The sequence below is a fragment of the Mytilus galloprovincialis genome, chromosome 7 (assembly GCF_965363235.1).
Source record: "Mytilus galloprovincialis chromosome 7, xbMytGall1.hap1.1, whole genome shotgun sequence".
NCBI classification, from domain to species: domain Eukaryota; kingdom Metazoa; phylum Mollusca; class Bivalvia; order Mytilida; family Mytilidae; genus Mytilus; species Mytilus galloprovincialis.
In genome coordinates, this window is record NC_134844.1 from 34,614,081 (window position 1) to 34,637,544 (window position 23,464).

At 33.3% G+C, this 23,464-nt stretch overlaps 1 long non-coding RNA gene across 2 annotated transcripts; it reads left to right on the forward strand.

Annotated features, from left to right (window-relative positions):
- Nucleotides 1-1,453: 1,453 nt before the first annotated feature.
- On the forward strand, nt 1,454-18,216 carry LOC143082846 (uncharacterized). Of its 2 annotated transcripts, XR_012980486.1 has the most exons (5): nt 1,454-1,741; nt 7,260-7,472; nt 14,409-14,660; nt 16,238-16,417; nt 17,755-18,216. It is a non-coding gene; the product is annotated as an uncharacterized LOC143082846 (long non-coding RNA). The 2 variants fall into 2 exon arrangements; XR_012980485.1 differs by lacking the exons at nt 14,409-14,660; nt 16,238-16,417; nt 17,755-18,216 and adding an exon at nt 8,909-12,005 and having other exon boundaries at nt 1,473-1,741.
- Nucleotides 18,217-23,464: the final 5,248 nt, after the last annotated feature.

Genomic DNA, 23,464 nt, shown 5'->3' on the forward strand with positions numbered 1-23,464 from the left:
GTAAAGCCTATAAAATTCTATTTACATAATATCAATAGTTGGCAAAGAAGGTCATTTCAGCGTGTGCACTCTTCTTTGATTCTTCTTTAAAAAAGAATTAGTAAGTTTCCATTTGTTATGCCCCACCTAAGGTCTATGCGTTCGTCTGTCCTGCTGCAGGTTAAAAGTTTTGATGATGTTGAAGTCCAATCGACTTGAAACTTTGTAAAATGCAATTCAGAGAATTTACCCCAATTTTACGGACCACTGAACATAGAAAATGATAGTGCGTATGGGGCATCTGTGTAATGATATAAAATCGTTAACAGCATGAAGATATTTAAGATAAAGGGCTTCGTGTGTTTCATTGGCTCATGGTGCAGCTCCTTATTGTACCCTGCGCAGGGACCATAATAAAAGTACAAGTCCCAATGTCCCCCGCATTGCACATATTTTTTTCTATCCAAGGTACAAGGGCAATCACTAAATTCAGACATGTTTGACAAGAGTCGCAAACATTTGATCTCTATACATGGTTCATTGGTAAATAGTTCAATATTATTTTAACTTCCTTTTATGAAACACATTCAAACAATTCAGTTAATGTCGAGACATTTCAGTGTATACTCTAAGACTTGTTTAAGCAGATTACACGAAATGGAACACAATCTGTAAAATTACTGATAAGTCGACTTCGAAGTCATCTGAAGATTTGTTAAGACTGAGACCAGGGACTTTTTATACTAGTTAGTATAGATTGTCCCTGCTGAGACATATATCGTATTCATTAACCAATTCGTGGTGGTGACCGTAAAAATTGGCTATTTTATCATTCTTCTCTGATAACTCTGTTGGAGTAGACTTTTAAATTTATAAGCCATGCTAATGAATTCACTATTGGGTAAAAATGTATGAGTGTAATCATTATACCAATGTATTTTAGATATGTAAACTCCATACGATGAGGAGGGGGTAAGCACTCAGAGTAACAGTTAGTTACTGCCGAGACGAAATTATCACCTGTATACGTTGAGACCCCCAACTTGAGAAACAAATCGCTCCGTAAGAGCCTTCTGACAATGATCATAAATGTATTCAGTTGATTTGGGCCAACTATTTTGAAGTATAATTAGAGCTAACTTTGAAATACCTACATTTTTTATAGTTATTTATAAATCCTTGCAATTTCATTGCAAAATGGTTTTATTTCCAGTCCCCATGTTATTGAATAATAATGACTTAAAAAGTCTTTACAAATAGAATTAAAAATGACATTTGAATAATTATTATATTTAAACATTTATGATTGCGTAATTTTGGGGAGTCATTGTGAACGCTTTTTGTTTTCTGATACATAACTATTAAGTAACAAGGTTTGATGTTCTAGCCTAAATTGATGAACAGTTGAGACATCTGCCTTTTCAGTTTTAATATTGTTTTTTTTGTTTTTTGTTTTATGAATGTGTATTCCAACTCAACAGAGACAAATTGCACTTTTCAAAAACGAAAATGAAAGTAAAATACTATTCTAATCATTTACTGTAAACATTGCATTTAAATCTGTACAAAGTCTTTGTTTCGGGTTTACCAGTTTCCAAAATTAATTTGAATACACGTATTTTTACCTTGTATACACGGAAAGGTATGAACGTCATGAAAATTTTCAGGACACCAAAATGCATTAGAATATATATTTAAACTCAAGTTGTAGCAACCATGTACCCGAACAAGGACCAGTATATTATGTAGTACCCCTCGAACGGTATGTGTAATAATTGCTTATACGTATATATTTATTATATCTTATCGTTTATATCTCACTATATAATAAGCTTTCATTTTATAAACTTTTGAACCAACAATGGTAATAGAACAAAGATATATAGATATAGGAAGATGTGGTATGAGTGCCAATGAGACAACTCTTCATCCAAATAACAATTTATAAAAGTAAACCATAATAGGTCAGGATACGACCTTAAACACGGAGCCTTGGCTCACACCGAACAGCAAGCTATAAAGGGCCCTAAAAATTAGTAATGTAAAACCATTCAAACGGGAAAACCAACGGTCTTATCTATATATAAAACGAGAAACACGTCTGAACTACATAAACAAACGACAACTACTGTATATGGAACGCCGTAGCTGCCTTATGTGTACTTGTTTTTAGATACGCTTATACTTTTCAATATATGCACATAGTTTTTCTATATATGCACATACTTTTTCTCTATATGCACATAGTTTACTTTATATGCACATAGTTTACTTTATATGCACATAGTTTTTCTATATATGCACATAGTTTTACTATATATGCACATACTTTTTCTCTATACGCACATACTTGTTCTCTATATGCACATAGTTTACTTTATATGCACATACTTTTTCTCTATATGCACATCTGTTACTTCTTCGTTTTTAATGCGCGGAGTATACGGTTGCACTTTGAATTAAATCGTTTTTCAATTGTGTTCATGTCTCTGGTGGTAACAATGTGTTCTTACAGATGAAATGACCCTATAAGCGCGATTGCAACCGTTCCAGTGCTCGGTTAATACCCTGTTACTTATTCACTTATAATACGTTTGTTGTACGTTGCACCTTTTAAAAAAAAAATTCAATTGTGCCCATGTCTCTTGGTGTAACAACGTGTTCTTAGAGATGAAATGACCCTATTAGCGCCCATGTACCCGTTCCAGCGCTCGGTAATTAACCTGTTACCTATTCGTTACCTATTCACTGATAATTCGTTTGTTGTACGTTGCACCTTTTAGAAAAGGATTTTCAATTGTGTCCGTGTCTTTGATGGTAACAATGTGTTTTAAAAAATGAAATTACCCTATTAGCGCGCATGTACCCGTTCCAGCGCTCGGTTAATACCCTGTTACCTATTCACTTATAATACGTTTGTTGTACGTAGAACCTTTTAGAAAAGGATTTTCAATTAAGTTCATATCTCTGGTGGTAATAATGTTTTCTAAGAGATGAAATGACCCTATTAGCGCGCATGCACCAGTTCAAGCGCTCTGTTAATACCATGTTACCTATTCACTTTTAATACGTTTGTTGTACGTTGCACCTTTTAGAAAAGGATTTTCAATTTTGTCCATGTCTCTTGTGGTAACAATGTGTTCTAAGAGATGAAATTACCCTATTAGAACGCATGTACCCAATCCAGCGCTCGGTAAATAACCTGTTACCTGTTATATAAAATTAAAGTATTTACATGTTTCTGCTTTTGCACATATTTTCCTTGGAGAACCCTGACAAATATGGTTGAAAATCAAATATGATGAATAAAAGATAAAAATTTGCTCTTCTTAATGAACATTTATCATTGTCATAGAAAATTGTAGATTAAAGCAATGTCGCTATTTTTTGGTGGCAGCTTTGTGACAAGTACAGCTTTCTCTTAAATGTTAAATTTACTATTCTAATAAATTCAAACTCTGAATGTTAACACTGCCATTACACATGGAATATTTAAACAAGAGTGCACACACAGAAATGTCTCGCCTTCTTTACTAATCATTGATATTATGTTGATACTCCTTAATCTAAAGCTTTATTACAACTGTCACATAGACTTAACATGAACAATGAAAATGAGGTCAAGGTCAGTTGAACCATATGCCAGGTAGACATGTACAGCTAACAATGCAGTGGCGGATGCAGGAATTTTCGAAAGGGGGGGTGCTAGCCCAGGGCAAAGGGGGGTGCAGGGGGGGGGGGGGGTGCCAAACATATGTCCCGATTCAAATGCATTGATCGGCCAAAATAAAGGGGGGGTGCGGACCCCCGGAACCCCCCCTCTGGATCCGCCACTGCAATGCTTCCATACAACAAATATAGTTGACCTATTGCTTATGGTTTAAGAAAATAGACCAAAACACAAAAACTTAACACTGAGCAATGAACCTTGAAAACCAGGTCAAGGTCAAATAAAACCTGCACGACTGACATATAGATCATAAAATATTTCCATACACAAAATATAGTTGACCTATGACATATAGTATTAGATAAAAAGACCAAAACTCAAAAACTTAACTTTGACCACTGAACCATGAAAATGAGGTCAAGGTCAGATGACATCTGCCCGCTAGACATGTACACCTTACAATCATTCCATACAACAAATATAGTAAACCTATTGCATAAAGTATGAAAAACAGACCAAAACACAAAAACTTAACTATAACCACTGAACCATGAAAATGAGGTCAAGGTCAGATGACATCTGCCCGCTAGACATGTACACCTTACAATCATTCCATACAACAAATATAGTAGACCTATTGCATGAAGTATGAGAAAAACAGACCGAAACACAAAAACTTAACTATAACCACTGAACCATGAAAATGAGGTCAAGGTCAGATGACACCTGCCAGTTGGACATGTATACCTTACAGTCCTTCCATACACTTCCATGGCACTATCATACTTAGCGGTTTAACACAAGTTTGGCACACAAGTTAAACGATGATAATATAATTTGTTGTGTGAACAATCAACGTCATATTTTTCTTGTGGACATCGTCGAAACTCTCGGAATGCGATGGGTATCAGTATTATCGTGACTAGGTACATTTCTCGGATACTATAATCGATCATAATCAGAAACTGAACTTTTTTTTTGGTTACTGGATGATTTCCCGTCAGTCAGGATTGATCTGACATTGACTTTACTTTCTTAGTGAAGTTTTCTTTTTACGCTTGATTCTCAAATACTGTAAGCAGTAGTTTAACTTTGTTCGGCAGTGAATGTAATAATTGTAAGGTGCACATGATCTACTGTCATAGTTCAGGCAGCAGTCCGTTTGCGCCAATTACTGTTTTTTCAGGGGTATCATTTGCGCCAAATTTTGTTTTCCAAATGTATCAATGCGCCAATATTTGGAAGTCATTTGCGCCAATTTACCTGTATACATGTTTATCATAAATATTAATTGGTGACCTTCGGCTGTTGTCTGCTCTATGGTTGGGTTGTTGTCGCTTTGACACATTCCCCATTTCCTTTCTCAAATTTTACCATTCTTATTTTTGGCTTAAAAAGTATCATATGTTTTGAGATATTTCACCATGAAGATGAGCATCTGAAGAGAAATGGCTTAAAGTGCGTTAGACAGTCAACGTACAGAGATAGAATAAAACTGATTGCTTTGCTGTATATTTAATAGAAATGTGCCAAAAGAGAAGAAAATAGAAGCTTTTGCTGATTATGTTTTAGTAGCATATGTTCATGACACAGTGCTTTGTTCAAAACATGCGTATGGGCTTTATTACTATTAATTAGGATTATTATACCCCCGCTTTAAAAAAGGGGGGGTATACTGTTTTACCTCTGTCTGTCAGTCCGTCCGTCCATCAGTCCGTCCGTCCGTCAGTCAGTCCGTCCCATGAAACTTTCGTCACATTTTTCTCAGGAACTACACATCCACCCTTTCTGTAATTTGGTATCAACATTTATATATGTCAGCCATACCGTGTGATGCGTTTTCAGATTCATCACTTGACAACTTCCTGTTTACCGAACACTTGTCTGATTTTACACATGATAGCCAAGTTGAAAATTTTCGTCACATTTTACTCAGGAACTACAATACAAGGATTTCTGAAATTTGGTTTCAGGATTTATATAAGTCAGCTATACCGTGTGATGCGTTTTCAGATTCATCACTCGACAACTTCCTGTTTACCGAACACTTGTATGATTTTACACATGATAGCCAAGTTGAAAATTTTCGTCACATTTTTCTCAGGAACTACAATACAAGGATTTCTGAAATTTGGTTTCAGGATTTATATAAGTCAGCTATACCGTGTGATGCGTTTTCAGATTCATCACTCGACTACTTCCTGTTTACCGAACACTTGTATGATTTTACACATGATAACCAAGTTAAAAATTTTCGTCACATTTTTCTCAGGAACTACAATACAAGGATTTCTGAAATTTGGTTTCAGGATTTTTATAAGTCAGCTATACCGTGTGATGCGTTTTCAGATTCATCACTCGACAACTTCCTGTTTACCGAACACTTGCATATTTTTACACTATTAATATTATCCACTTGCGGCGGGGGTATCATCAGTGAGCAGTAGCTCACAGTTTAAAATTTTCGTCACATTTTTCTCAGGAACTACAATACAAGGATTTCTGAAATTTGGTTTCAGGATTTTTATAAGTCAGCTATACCGTGTGATGCGTTTTCAGATTCATCACTCGACAACTTCCTGTTTACCGAACACTTGCATATTTTTACACTATTAATATTATCCACTTGCGGCGGGGGTATCATCAGTGAGCAGTAGCTCACAGTTTCACTTGTTATGAACTGTTTTATGCATTTCATCCTTCAATATTTGTGTTTTTGGATAATATAGTGAAGTTAGAAGCTACTAGATACACTAAATTGGGAAGTTCCCATGCAGCAGCAGTAGGAAAAAGATATGTTTCAGAAAAAGAAACAGTTGCCGTGTACAGGGGCGGATCCAGCCATTTAAAAAAAGGGGGGTCCCAACCCAGGACAAAGGGGGGCTCCAACTATATTTCCCCATTCAAATGCATTGATCGGCCCAAAAAAAGGGGGGTTCCAACCACCGGACCCCCCCCCTGGATCCGCCAATGCGTGTAAACTACCGGTTTCAAGTCCGAAAAATGGAGTAGGGAAGTAATTTTTCTTCTAACTGGCGCAAATGATACCATGCAATTTTAAAACATGTGGCGGAAACGTAGCATTTGAGAGAAAAAAGTTATGTCGCAAATGGACGCATATTTGGCGCAAACGGATCTCTCCCATAGTTCATCTGATCTTGACCCCATTATCATGGTTCAATAGTCGATGTTAAGTTTCGGGATTATGTATGTGTTTCAGATACTATACTAAAGAGCATTAGGTCAACTATATATTGTGTATGGACTAGTTGCAAGGTATACATGTCTGTCTATTAGAGTTTATCTGACCTTGAACTTATTCCATGGTTCATCTGTAAATTTTAAGTTTTTCTGTTTAATACGGAATACCATATGGTGTGTATGGATTTATTTTGAGGTGTACATAATCGTCTGGTGGGTTAAACATACTACCATAACCTTATTAATGAATCTTGATATTGTTAAGTTTATGTTAAATCGTTAGTAAAACATGATCTTAAACACTCATCACAAATTTAACCATTGCCAGTAAAGTAGGCATTTGCTCTTTGATCCAAATTGTTTGTTAGAAGTTCCACCCATCATGGTTTATTTTTATATTTTATTTCAGCTTACCAAGATCTACCAATGCAAATTTAATATTTCCATACTAGTTCATTGTTGCTCAGCCAGATTTGATATTACAAAACCAGAAAATTGGAAGCGGCAATGACTTTTCTCACAGGAATCTATTATCGAATAGCCTTGCTGTATGCAATGGACACTAAAACAAGATTACAACATCTGTATCCAGACCAAGGACAAACTGTATATGACTATATTGGTATGTCAGTAACACAATAACACAATTTTTAAGGAAGCGTTAATTTTTAAACACTATAAACCTCCAAAATACCATTGAATAGTTAATTGCACACTTGTTCATCAGTGATGTTAAACATCAAATATTAGAAATCCAAATGTTTTTTAAAAAGTCAAAAAGCAATAAAAACAAAACAAAAACGACAAATTCAAACTAGCTAACGAAAATATGTAGGGAGGATAATCATTTATAGTCGCCGCTTTCTTACTGCTGATTCGTTTGTCCGGAAAAAATATAAAAATCCGGATGAAAACTCAAATTCAACATGTATCTTATATAATTACTACTTTGACTATAACATCTAAGGCAAAGTCTACCTAGACTACTAGTATATGTAGCCGTGGTGAACTCCATTAAGAAGCTTCGTCCTTAAGTCTATTACACAATGAAGATGACACGAGGTCCCACAATAAAGTGCACAGGTAAATAAAAAAAACTTGATAGAAATCATGTTTTTATGATCCCAGCTAAAAAAAATGTAGTAATAAGTATTGAATGCTTTTTATGTGTAACTTCATAGGGGTGTAAAGGCGTTGACCATGCGCTTATTTTCACCAAAAAGTATACAGATCATTTGACCATCATAAAAAACAACTATTTCATGAAATTTAGATAAGTCGTTCTCAAGTTACGGTGCGACATGTTTACGCCGGACAGACAGACGGACAGACGGACGGACAGACAGACAGACAGACAGACAGACGGACGGACACATACCATAATACGTCCCGTCAAAATTTTGACGGGCGTGTAAAAACCAATACACACTGTCAAAACCTTCATTAGGGAATAGTACCATACGTTTTGGATACAGCGAACGTAAAATGAATGAAAAGCACCAAACCAAGTAAAGCAGTATTTTTCGAATTTTTGTTGAACAATTATGCATTATTATTATGGGGACAGCTAAAACCCCTAGCTGGGTTCAGAATATTCTCGATGCAATGAAGACCAATTGGTGGCCTTGTGCTGATTTCTGCTCTTTTGTCGGGTTGATGCATGTCTCTTTGACACATTCCCCGTTCCATTCACTACTATAGTAATATTCAATGTAGCGTAAAAATGTATGAAAAAAGGGAAGCGAAAATAGTTTTTTTCAATCGGAAATTATGAAACCAGTAAATTCCATATTGTTTGTTGTTTAATTTCAAGTGCATTGCGCGGGTTTTTAAGAAAATAGATTGTTTTATTTTTTAAATTTGAAAAAAATAAATTGTCTATAACATCACCCCCACCCTTTCTCCCTTTTTTAACCTTACCCACCAAAAAATTAAAGTTGAAGCGAATTTCAACCTAAAATATTTGTCGTTAACAGCTATATCGGAGTGTAGTTTGATAAATGTTTTCAAAAAGGACAGAAATTGTTTTCTTATGCTTTAACCTTTATTCTTTTTCAGGTCTGCCAATTTTATGCTCTCTTCTCGTTTTACCAACAACCATTACAGACAGATGTTTTAGGTATGGATCATGTTTTATGATAATGAATATGGACTACCATTTCTTGAAGCATTATATAACGAACAACAACTCCTCTTCTGACAAGGAACTGATGTTAATAATGAAATGTCCTCTGAAGATTGTTTGGATGAAGTCAGACTGGGTGTACTTTTTGAATAATTCTATTTGTAATGTTCAAAGCAACAATTCGTTAAATGTGTCTACCTACGCTATGATGATGATTGTACTTGCATGTTTGTATGTAGGCATTCTAATTTTCAGATTTGCTGCTGAACACAGATCTAAAATGATTTTCTGGTTAACAGTTACAATAACCTTGCATGTTTTAATACTCTACTTGTTCCCTGTTAAGTACATAACTTCCCCTGGTGTCAATCTAAAGGTAACCGTATTATTGGTATTGCAAGCGGTTTTAGCATGGGTTTATCTCAACACTTTCAATATTTATGGATACATAAAAAGCGTGTTGATTTCTGCTTTTCTTTATACAGAATCAGCTCCGTTGTCATATTTCTGGTTTCTACTTCGTACTGGTTGGTATTTTGTTCAATGTCTCGCCAGATTAGACGAATCAACAAATTTTCAAGGACTGGAATCTTTTGATATAAAAAGATTTTCACAATCTCAGTACAGGGAAACTTTACTTTCTATTTTCTTTTATTCTATGTTTAACATCATATTCACTGGATTGATTACATATGACCCAAACTCGTTGGTTATAAGACATATTCAGTTAACTGTTAGTATTTTCTGTAAATCATGGGTAGGAATTGGTTGCTTCATCATTTGTGTATTCGTTTTTTCAAGAGCTGTCATAGCTGCTTGCATATTTTATTTACGAGGATTTAGAGGAATTCGAATTAGAATAGAAAACCCATGTTTAGCTGACATATGGATTATGGTCTTCCTGTTGGTACAATCTTCTGAAATGGATACTCATAATCAGGACCAATATTTAATAGCAGGCGTGCTTATGATCGTTTCTAATATCTTGAATGATATGCATAATCTTGCAGAGCCTGTTTTAATGGAATTAATTGCTAGTAAAGGAATGACTCGAAAGCAGTGGATGATTTATGTTTTCTTTGGGGTATTGGGGCTAGTTCCGATATTTCTTTTTTCCAGCCTTAACGAGGAGATGAATGTTTTATCAGTATGGTGGACGAGAGTATATTTCATGAGTTTGATTCTTACAACAATTCAGGTTATTTCTTCTCTGTCAATGCATTGTATTTTGCGATTTTCTCTTTTCAAATCGAACTTTGAACGAGCTAAGAAATGTGTCTTAGGGCTGTCTCTATTTTTCCATATCTTTTATGGTATTTCGTTTTTGCTTTGGTGTGTTTCAAGTATACTAGTAACATCAATCCTGTCTGGATCTATACTTGCGATTTTCACAATTGTATATGTTTACAGTCAAGGGCAACAAGCATGGGATATGTTAAAACAAAGAGAATCTAAAATGAGCCGTCTCGCATGGAGGCCGTGTAAATGGGACAGTCGACTCGTGAAAAATGGTGATAATTGCTCAGTATGTTTATGTCCTTTACCACTTAATTCTTTAGGTAACTTACGCATGAGGATTTGTAATCACATTTTTCATGAAAGTTGTTTTCGAAAATGGTGTGGTTTAGGGAAAGATTGTCCTCTGTGTATATGACAAAACTATGCAATAGTTTCCAGTGTATTTTGTTTCATTCTTCACGACTCCTGTTTTCCACACATATATATTAGTGTATTTACTACACCAAACTAGATATGCCAAACATACTCAATGTTGACTGACCAGTATACCAAATACAAATTGAACTATACTTCAAACTATATAAATCTAAATAATAACTCAACAAATATATGTTGCATTTGCCGTACGGACGAACTAGCCGGCATTTAATATGATATTATCTGACATTATGTGACAATATATATATTCATTATATACTTAGTAGTAAATACAGATAAATTGTATGTGTTATACAATCATTGGCAAGCGTGCTGTATCAGCCACCCGTGATGATATCGATATCAGCACGGTTGCAAAAGCTTTATCACACCTTTAATCTGTATGACGTCACGTCATCGATTGCATTCACTGTTGCAAAGGCTTTCAAATCCCTAATCTGTGTGACGTCATGTCAAACCTATAATCTGTATGACGTCATGTTACATAAAAAACATCTACTTGAGGTATATGTATATAATAAAGTGTATATGATATGGCTTTTTCAATATCACACACCATATCAACCCTCAACCAATATAATCCCTCGAGCAGAGCTCTTGGGATTATATTGGTGTCTCGGGTTGATACGGATGCGATATTGAAAAAGCTATATGATATTCTCTATTTATTACAATACATCAATCGAAAATGATAAATTAGACTAACAGATTTGTCTGTTTCATAAACAATATAAAAGATTCTATTCCTTGGATCTTCATCTCCGTCATTAGTGATGAATTGCCACCCAGGAAAAACCATAAACAATAACTTAATTCATGGAAACCTGTGACTCGATGTAATGCCGACACCACTTCCAGAGAAAGCGTCAAGTCCAGCGCTTAAAAAAAACAAATACAAAAATAAACAGCCACTGCTTATAACATACTTATATATAATTATATACACTTGTAATTTGTGGTTTACTATCGAACGTCCACGGCTAGAATGAAGACCTTAAAAAACCTTGACCATTGGTCATTCTGAACACGTGACTACACTTAGTCTTGATGAACCGTACAATACATTATTTTTCTACTATACTACGAAACGCAGAAAAATATACTTTATTTGTATTTTGTTTAGTTTTATGTATATTGCGTTTTGTATGTTATTAATTGTCACTTGTCTTGAACTTATTTTTTCTGAACGATTCAATTATGAGAAAAAATATATTGTTAACGATGAATAATGTTGAGGCAATTGTATTTTGTGCAGCTTGATTCTCATTTACTATTATCAAATTAAATAAACATCACATGCAATTTAAAATTTGAATTTTATTTCAAGTTTTGATTATTAAATCTGTTACAAAAGATATTCTCAGCATACTTCAATGTAATGATCTCTCTGATAAAATATGTTGTCAAAGAAACAACAATAAAGGTATTTGTTATTGAGACAACAACCCATCTTCACAATTACCCCCCCCCCCCCCCCCCCCCCCCCAAAAAAAAAAAACCAAAACGAAAACAAAACATGAATCATAAGACAAAAAGAAAGAACAGCGCTTTTGTTACTGTTCTTCATTATAAATCCATGATGAGACCTTCTGCACAAAATACGACACCTCATCACGCTGCAATATTAAGTCAACAACTATTCTACTGAGATGATTTTTAATGTCACATGTGAAGCAGGATCTGATTAAAATTCTGGTGCATCTGAGATCCCCCAGATTTTTGTGGGGTTCGTGTTGCTCAGTCTTTAGTTTTGTATGAAGTTTTTTTTTTTTTATAGATCTTTGAATTATCTAGGAAATAAGATTCCAAACTGTAACGTTGACAATTTAATTGATTTGGCGACTTACTAAGTTTTGTGTCCCCGTTAGTCATATCGCGTTTCTGTTAAAACCAAAACAATTGGACAGATCTATCAATTACGACCAATTTGACATCGGGCAATAAAAGCGTATGTGGTTCGACCTAGTGTAGTTTTTTATAATTCTGAACGGCTTTAAATTTACATAAATTATCATGTTAATTATGAAAATAACTGTAAAATAGTCCATCAAGTTTTATTTTATCGCCGCATAATTCTTCTGGTAACTTGATACATGCATCTAATTCTCAATTCCGTTCTAAATTTTATCTAATGTTGTATAACATCAACATTGTCAAAGGTATCGATTTACTGAAACTGTTACTGAATTATAACATCAAATATCTAATATAAAAGAGGGACGAAAGATACCAAAGGGACAGTCAAACTCATAAATCTAAAACAAACTGACAACGCCATGGCTAAAAATGAAAAAGACAAACAGAAAAACAATAGTACACATGACACAACATAGAAAACTAAAGAATAAACAACACGAACCCCACCAAAAACTAGGGGTGATCTCAGGTGCTCCGGAAGGGTAAGCAGATCCTGCTCCACATGCGGCACCCGTCGTGTTGCTTATGTGATAACAAATCCGGTAAATAGTCTAATTCGGTAGGTCACATTCAGGAAAGGGAAGGGGATTGTAGTTACGACGTAAGGAACATATCCGATATCATTTGTGATACGGTTATTCCATAACGGTCAACCAACTCGTGATGGCGTCCGTAAAATTTACGAAGGGATGATTTCAACTTCACCATTTGGAACTCTTGGTTTAATAGCTTCCTTGTGAGCAGCAACCCTCTATCAAGAAAATCATGATAGGAAATGCAAGCACGGGAATATCGTATCAATTGGGAGATATATACCCCGTATGCAGGTGCTGCTGGAATGTTGCTACTTAGAAATGGAAAGTTCACAATTGGAAAGCTGAAATCATCTCTTTTGTCGTAAAGTTTTGTTTTCAACCGACCCTCATTGTCAATTTCTAGATGTAAGTCAAGATATGAGGCCGACTTAACTGTATCTGTAGTATCCTTTATCTCTAGCTCGATTGGATAGATGCGTTCCACATAGTCACCAAATTTTGAATTATTTAGTGAAAGAACATCATCTATATAGCGAAACGTAGAGTTAAAGGATAGTGCTAACTTCTTATCTTAAGTTCCTGCATGAAGTCAGCCTCATAATAATAAAGAAACAAGTCGGCAAGTAGAGGGGCACAGTTTGTTCCCATTGGAATGCCGACAGTCTGTTGAAAAATACGTCCTCCGAACGTAACAAATATGTTGTCAATCAAGAAATCAAGCATCTTGATAATATCAGTTTCAGAGAATTTTTTGTTCGAATCAGAGTGATCCTTTAATATAACCTTCCTTTCATGTAGAAAGTGTTTCACGTTGAGAAGAAAAACAAAATTTGCAATACATTGTTTTGTTTTTTTTTTTAATTTTAAGAATATCTGAAGTTTTATATAATTGACCAGAAACATTGCTGTAACGATTCTTACGTCAGGCTTTTTTTTAAATAAGGAGGAGTATTTCATTCAGAATTTCAAAAATATCAAAACATCCAACCAGAGAACGACGTTAAATATTTTTCATAGGACACGAAGTATAGTATGATCTCTATGATCTTAAAAAAAGTAAAAAAACAAAAAGAATATATGCGATTGCATAACTCGGTATTACCATTTCATGACGATTTTTCAAAAACTTTAAACGTTCAAAATGACATTTCTATAAATATTCTCGGTGGTATCTTTTCTGTCTCTGAATTAATACATTGTTTTTGCAATTGATTTGTCTATTAGGGGAAAAATGAAACAATGTTAATAAGCAAAGTTTTTTTATTCTCATTCTTTATTTTATTTAGCTCTTCGTTTTTGACAGACATACGCGTCAAAAAAGCAGAAAAACAAATATTCATAAAAGACTTGTTCATTTACGAACCCGTTCCTTTGGTGGCTCATGGAGACCTTTTTGAATGTGCAACACGCTGTGCTACTGTTAATCGATGTATGTCGATATTTTACAACAAAGCGTCGAGGGAATGCAGAGCCACATACAGTGGTTCCGAGGAGAAACATTCGTTATTAGAGCACAATGTTACTGGATGGAGTTATTATCTAATCAATTCAAAAGGTAAGATTCAAATTTAAAACTTACAAATAAAGACAGTAAATGCCTCTACATATGTATTAAATAAAAACCTTTAAATGGTCATGATTTGCGTCAATTCGAAGACAAATGTCAATGTAGTATACTACTATATATATATATATATATAGTCGTTTGATTGATTGAATATTTGGTGTTTAACGCAACTAACAGCACTATAGGCTATTTTGTGAAGATCAATTTATATTGAAGAAGGAAATCGAAATGTCAGGAGAGAACCAAATACCTGCAGCATGAAAACTGGCAATCCTATTCAGTCAAGAATCGGAAATCGGCAAAGTGTTTACATAGGCAGTGAAAGTAGTTCGGCAACATAGTCTATCGAAATGTAAATCTAGGGAAAAAAATTAATTGGCAATTCAATTATTTGTAAATATACAAATCATTTAGAAATTATATATCAGAGTATAATCTGATAGTTCAAGTAACAGTAAATATTTTACTCTACCAAGATAACTTTTTAGAATATAAAATGGTTTTCCTAATAATTGTTCTCTGGATAAGTCATTATGAACTATCTCAGTCGACCATGACAAACTCCGAAGATGCAACATTACGAAATTCTTGAACGTAAATTCAGAACCCTTTTCTAAAGTTTTAAGATTGTTCTCAATCTTTATTACAACTATAGTTTTTAGATAGTAATCTATGCACAATACCTTTGCCAATATTTTCTAATATAATAATGACAAAATTAACTTCAGGAAATATAAATAATATTATCATTATCAAATCAGTACAAAAATCTGTTTCAACATTGTTATTTTTACTTTGGTTTTTATGTCAACTGCTCAACTAGAGTTCTGATCATAGTCACATTTTCAAAAGCCAAATCACACAATAACAATGTGTCAAAGGAATAGTTCGTATACATTCAAAGTGAATCATTGTTATACTGTTAGCGAGTTAATACATACATATATACATATAGGATATTTTAGAAACCAAGCACTTATTTGTTCGGGTAGACACCAATTAAGCAAGTGAAACAATGAACTGCAAGGAAAAATCATCACGGAAAGCCTTTGATCATTTAGCAAAACCAAAAGCCCAAACACGTCAGACAAATCGAATGGAAAACAACTGTCACATTCCTGACTTACATGCATTTCTTTATGTAGAAAATGTTTACACACTATAATTTCCATGTAATTTAACATACACAATAAAGAGTATATAGACAACAAAAAGAAAAGCTTTTCTCTTCAAAGAAGTTGCAATCAAGACTTTAAAACAGCGATAGATTGCCAAGTACCCTTTTTTGATATTCGCAGAATGTTCAGGTTGATTACAATTGTACCTGCATCTTTATTTAATTAAAGTATGTTTGTAAATTGCTTACTAATCCAATTGTTGAATTATCAAGATATTAACTAAATATTATTTTGAAAAGTATACCCGTCGAGTTTTATAATTTCTGTTTGAACTTTCCACCTTTGTTATCATTATGTTTGTTTTTTTTGTTAGTCTTAGTATTACTATAACGTAACTAATGTATAACTAATTAAATGTTTTAATATGAAATATGTTTCCCTTATCAGAACGCTGTTCAAGAGTATCTGGTTATATGTACAGCGAACAATTTGAAATTTGCTACAAATTCCATGAGGCTCATATTTCCCGGAAGTACCCAGAATATGATCCTACATGTATTAAAGAAGGAGGTGAACTAATGAAAATTGATTCTGAAGAAAAACAACAGTATGCAGAAAAATTTCTTGGTTTGTATTTTCTGTTTCAAGTAATTATTTTTCCAGCTTTGCTATTCCCTGCAAACACTTTACAGTGTGTAACATGTGTAACCTTCATGACATATGATTGGTAGTACTCTGTACATTTTCTCTTGATTTCAGGTACCTTTTACTCGATTGTTACATTAGTTTATATAAAGAATGTAAATTTTACAGTTACTAATAACTCATCCGGAAAACTTTCTTCTTAACTGGGATGATGGACATACCTGCGACTTTTAAAAAGTATAAAACAAAATTGGAATTTAATGGACAGTATAAGACATTTTTTATACAACATAACCGAAGTTTGGCCTGACTGTCCTATTCCTGATTCCTTAAACGATTTTTGTTCACCAACATAATTTTTTTTTCTCCCAAATCGAAACGCCCTTTTCAAAGGGAAGCGTAAGATACAAAAAGGGCATTCAAAAACAGTCCTCAAAATAAAACTGATCATGCAATTGCAAAACAAAAACAGAAATCGAGCAAAAGATAAATATTTGTATACAAAATGCAAAGCAACACGCACCTCCAAATAAACGGAGACCTCGCTCGAATTTAGGTTTGCAATTTACAAACCAATGTCAGAATAGAAAACTCCTGAAAATGGCAATCACTCTTTTTCTAATAGTTCAGTTGCACATTTAAGAAATAAATCATGGCAGCCGTAGATTAGTTTTTATTTAACCATGGGTTAAGCATTTACACACGATTATATTATCCTGAGCGTTACGACTGCCATGAATTATTTCGATTCTAATAGGACAAATTCGGTAATTTTGTTAACCGTGAAAGCCCTATACACAGGATCATGTTTTGGATGTTCCGTTTTACCCACATTTGATTATATTGGTAATATTATATAATTCAATAATATTGTTTTAAATTGCATTTGTTTCAGCTATATATTTTCTTTCAATGTAATTTTATTGCATTCCAAGGGATACAAAAAGCTTGGTATTTACATTTACATTTAAAAATTTCGTTTTGTGCAATTGTACTACGAAAGATTAATTGAAATGGACTGATTTGTTTATTTTGCTGTAAAATAGAGATAACTATATTGTATCTGAATCCGTGCCTACGTAAACTCTCGGTTTTAATTTGATATCAAAAATTGAGAATACCTGGTAGTATAATTCAATTGGGTGTAACGCGGAACAGCCGGTTTCGTGTGTGTATGCGCTTATGCTAAAAGTATACATACTGTAATTATACTGGTTGATGACAAAAGGTCGTCATATTTGAATTTGTTTTCTATCTTTGATATTCTCTTACACATGAATGCTAAATATTAATTAATTATTAAAATTTTAATTTTACAGGTCACTTTAAGTTCAAAAGTACAGATTTTATTTTTTCCCAAGGACATCATTATACAAGAGACGAAAATTGGTACTATAACAATGGGTCGATTATGACTTATTTCAATTGGCATCCTTCACAGCCCGGTAGTGAAACCTACAAGGAATATGAAATCGTCGGCATGACGAAAATTGATAATTATACATGGGATGATCTATATGATAACAATCGTGGTGCATTCTTATGCGAAAGACAAATTTTAGAGTTTTGATAAAACCATGCGTATTGACATATATTAAAACTACTAGGTGTATTTAAAAATGAAAAAAAAAAAAAAATATAATGTAAAACAAAACTGTGCAATTACACAAATATGAAAACAATAGTATACATGTATGACAAATTGTTTTTGATGGTATTTTGAACTGCTTATGATTTTTCATTGTCTTGCGTTTGACAAATAAATAAGATATACCAATGATTTTCTTGTGTTGTAATTCCTACCGTATTTTAGGGTTAATATTCTATTTTAGTACGTGTTTAGATATATTTTGGATTTCATTAAAAAATATATATTTATCAACCCTAAATGAAACAATTCTGGTTTGTATCATGAGAATCTTACCGTGAAGAAGATATAGGAATTCATCGATTCATAGCTAAACTCGTCTTTTCGCATTCACGATGGGTTTTTGGTAAACATTGTCATATGTAATTTCTGATTTCTCATCCAAGTACTTAATTCTATGCTATTACAATTAATTTCATCTAGCAAATATGAAATAGCTGAGAAGAATAAATCAGACATCGTTTAACTTTTCTTCCTCTTTGAATAGTCTGCGTTCTGATGATTGATCAACGGAAAAAGTGATAATAATCGAAAGTCGTACTCAAAAAGGCTGTGAAATATTTCCGTTTCAAGTCGTTACAGAACACTGAACATCTTTTAAACTTTTTTTTTGACATTAAGTTTAAAAACAATTAAAAAAAGTTTCACTTATTGAAAGAAATAAACGGCATTTTGATTTAAACGATGTCCTTTCTCATCTGTTCATAATGCATGGCTGTGATTTCGTAATGCACGGGTGTGATTTCGTAATGCATGACTGAGATTTTGTAATGACATTCTGTAGAAATTTCTCCGTTCATATTGATCAGTTGTCGAAATTTTCCTTTTATAAAGCATGGACATTTCTAAACATATTGTAGTATGTTGGTTAGTATTTGCTAATAAAGAAATGACTCGAAAGCAGTGGATGATTTATCATTTCTTCGTGGTCTTGTTGGTAGCGCCAGTTTTTCTTATTTTCAACCTTCAAGAGGAGGTGAATGTTCTATCAGTATGGTAGAAGAGAGTATATGTCATGAGTTTGATTCTTACAACAGTTATGATTACTACTGCTCTGTCAATGCATTGTATTTTGCAATTTTCTTTTTTCAATCGAACTTTGAAGAGCTACAAACTGTGTCTGTCTTTATCTTTCCATATATTTTATGGTATTTCGTTTTTGCTTTGGTATATTTCAAGTATAATAGTAACATCAATCATCTCTGGACCAATAATTACGATTTTACAGTCAGGGGCACCAGGCATAGGAAATGTTAAAACAAAGACAATCTAAAATGAGCCGCCTCGCACGGAGGCCGTGTAAATGGGACAGTCAACTTGTCGCAAATGGCGATAAATGTTCTGTATGTTTATGTCCGTTACAACTTTATTTTTTGGGTAACTTATGCATGAGGATTTGCAATCACATTTTTCATGAAATTTTTTTTCGAAAATGGTGTGGTTTACGGAAAGATTGCCCTCTGTATTTGTGACAAAAATATGCATATATTTTTTTTTCATTCTTCACGAATCATGTTTTTTTTCAGATAGATTTATTTGTATTTTGTTTATTTTGCTGTAGTTTGAATTTTGTATGGTATTGTAACTTGATTTGAAGTCCGAGTCATTTTTTTAACGATAAAAATATTAGAAAAGAATTGCTTAATGATGAATAATATTGAAGGCCATTGTATTTGTGCAGCTTGATTCTCATTAACTACTATAAAATTAAATAAATTTTAAAATTTTAAAATTTACTTTTAGATTCAATAAAAATACTATTCCTATCCTCTTCAGCTTTTTAAATCAGTTACAAGGCCACATGTGGAGCAGGATCTGCTTCCCCTTCCGGAACATCTGAGACCACCCCAAGTTTTTGGTGGGGTTCGTGTTGCTTTTTCTTTATTTTTCTATGTTGTGTCATGTGTACTATGGTCTTTTTGTTTGTCTTTTTTTATTTTTAGCCATGACGTTGTCAGCTTATTTTCAATTTATGAGTTTGACTGTCCCTCTGGTAGCTTTCGTCCCTCTTTAACAAAAGATATTCGTAGCATACGTAGATACAATGTTCACTGTCAAACAAACAACAATAAAGGTATTTGTTATTGAGACAACAACCAAACTTCATAATTTACCCCAAACAGGTATTTCTAGGTCCACCAAACAATTGTAAAAAAACCTTTTGGAAAGAGGTTTTTAAAGCATGGACAGAAATGCAAAATAAACTTATACCAAAAAATGAAGAAGAATTTTCAACAGACTCACTTTGGAATAATGGAAATATTAAAATAGGTAGCACATCTGTTTTCTATAAAAACTGGTCTGATAACGGTATTTTGTTGATTAATGATCTGGTAGATAATGAGGGTAAATTGATGTCTTTAGAGCAATGCAAAAATATTCATGAAATACATTATAACTTTCTAGTTTATAATGGAGTTACATCAGCAATAAGATTATATCAAAACTCCTTTTTCTATGTTGTGTTTTGTGACCTGATGTTTGTCTTTCGTTGTTTTTCATTTTTTTGCTATGGCATTGTCAGTTTGTGTTCGATTTATGAGTTTGACTTAACCTTATTTTTTATAACATACCTCTTTTTAATTGTATTTTTATAGATCTATAAATTATCTAGAAAAAAAGGTTCCAACTGCCGTCATTTAATGTAAAATGATATAGCGACTTGTTTTGTGTCCCTGTTAGTCATCTAGCGCTTCTGTCAAAACCAAAACAATTGGACGGAGATATCAAGAACGATGGCAAAGAGCGCTAAATAAAGGCAACAGTAGTATACCTCTTTTTAAAACTCATAAATCGATAGAAAAAAAAAACAAATCCGGGTTACAAACTAAAACTGAGAGAAACGCATTAAATATAAGAGGATAACAACGACACAGAAACGAACTAAGCATTAGACAAAATCCGATGAGAATAAAAAAAATAACATCGAAACTAAATACATGAATTTGGGATCGAAAAGTACCGTGACACGTCTTGTAATAATGTGAATTCACACTCAAATATAAGAGGAAACAAACGACACTAATGAAACACAACGTGAAAATGTAACACTTACAGAAACGAACTATAATAGAACAATGGCCATATTCCTGACTTGGTACAGGACATTTAAAAAAAAAATGATGAGTTGAACCTTGTTTTGTGACATGCCAAACCTCCCGCTTTAATGGCAATGTTTAATGTAACATTAAAATGACAACACAACATTACAGGACTACAATACAAATAAATAGCAGAACATATTGGACAAGGAAACACAAATAATAGCTAACAAAAGGCTATCTCTGGCTATCTATGCATCGGGCAATAATAGTTATAAGTGGTTCGAAATATGGTAGAATTTTATGATCAGCTGTAAAATTACAGAAAATAACCATGTTAATTATGAAAACTACTGTAAAGTAGTTTATCAAGTTTTATTCTATCGCCGTATAATTCTTCAGATAACTTGATGCGAACATCTAATATTGTATAACATCAACATTGTCAAAGGTATCAATTTACTTAAACTGTTACAAAAATATCACATCAAATAGATAATATATCCTTGTTTTCATGTAAAAAGGGGTTTTACGATGAAAAGAAAAACAAAATTTGAAATACATTGGTTTTTTAAAAATTTTGAGAATATCTGAAATTTTGTATAAATGACAAGAAACATAACTGTATGAAAAACTTATTGATATTGAAACTGAATTGACAGTTGAAATAACATTGATAAACTTTGAAGCTATAATAGATATCTGCATTAAACTTTAAAAGAAAAATGTATATACTATTATTATATTACAACTTGAAAAATGTCATCAACATCAAACATATAATGTTAGCTTCCATTGCAGTAAAAAATCATCAAAGATGATCGGTGCATAGCTGTAACCATCCCATAGATCATAGGTTAAACTATTCACCACATTTTATTTTTGTTATTGATTTAATGTTTTTAATTGCACACACGGACAACAAAGGAATAAAGCTAATTTTAGAATTGAAAATTACAAGACTTAGTAATGTTTCTATTCTCTATTTTTTTCCATGATAAATATTAAATTTTGGATACTTTAGTTTAAATTTATCGCTCTGAATTTATAGAAAACATATTAAGCCTATAGACGTAATCCGAAAAAAATGCTTAATTTGTTCATCAAAGCGTACTTGTTTTTTCGTGTTTAATTATTTAATTCCCCTCATATCTAGTTGAACATTGAATGTATTTGGTCCTACTTTTTTGTAAGGTCACAATCCTCATAATTAACAATGATGTCTTTTAAATTGTTCCCTATAGCTTCCAAAAGGTTGTACCATTATCTTTACATATTAGAGAGATCGATAAATACGTACGTCAGTGGGATAAAACTTTTCGTATTAAAATCGCTATATGTGTATACGATATATCTTGCATAATCTTTATATGTTTGTGATACCAAATAGTGTATGTATTTCTTGACCTTAAAATAAACTCAGACTAACTGATTACCGAACTTCAAAGTTAAAATAATGCTGTATAGCCGCAGCGACGAGAGATAAATATATGTAGGAAATACTAAGTAACCAACGAGTGACCGTCTGCGGAACTAAGTGAGAGAGATGATTTTATCATAATTAATATCAAAACCATCTCGATAATAATTGTCTACATATAGTTGATAAAAAAAAATTGAGAATGGAAATGGGGAATATGTCAAAGAGACAACAACCCGACCAAATAAAAAACAACAGCAGAGGGTCACCAACAGGTCTTCAATGTAGCGAGAAATTCCCGCACCCGGAGGCGTCCTTCAGTCAAGATTATTAGTACTTCCGTTTATTTTGACTTGCTTTGCGTAAGGTTATCGCATGAAATTTCGACGTCATTCGGCAAATTCTGGAATACCTCAATGGTACCTTGGTACAAGATAGTCAAGATATGAATTTCAGGCAGTACAGAAATACGCTTTCAGAATATTGGTTCTTCATACCATCCCAAAGATACACCTCTAAGCCAGGTAGACAAACTTTGTTGTTGTAATGTTTAACATACTTTTAATATAAAAAAAACCCAAGCATTCTGAAATAAATTGTTAGAACACGCATTATAGTACGTTAGGCGGAGATCATCTGAAGCTCGATCAGTGCAAGGATTAATGTGGGAACAATTTATGATATCAGGGACAGGAAAATGCATTTGAAAATGATATGTGATGAATATAGATTATAACATGGCATTTTTAATATCAGAACCCTTATCAACCCGAGAACCGACAGCCTCAAGGGAGGATTTTGACTTTGAGCTGATAATGGGTCTGAAATGAAAAATGACAATGTTATGTTTTTTTTTTTTATCATATACTTCAACAGAAGACATACAGACAAAAACTATTTTCAAAACTTTGCAAAACTGC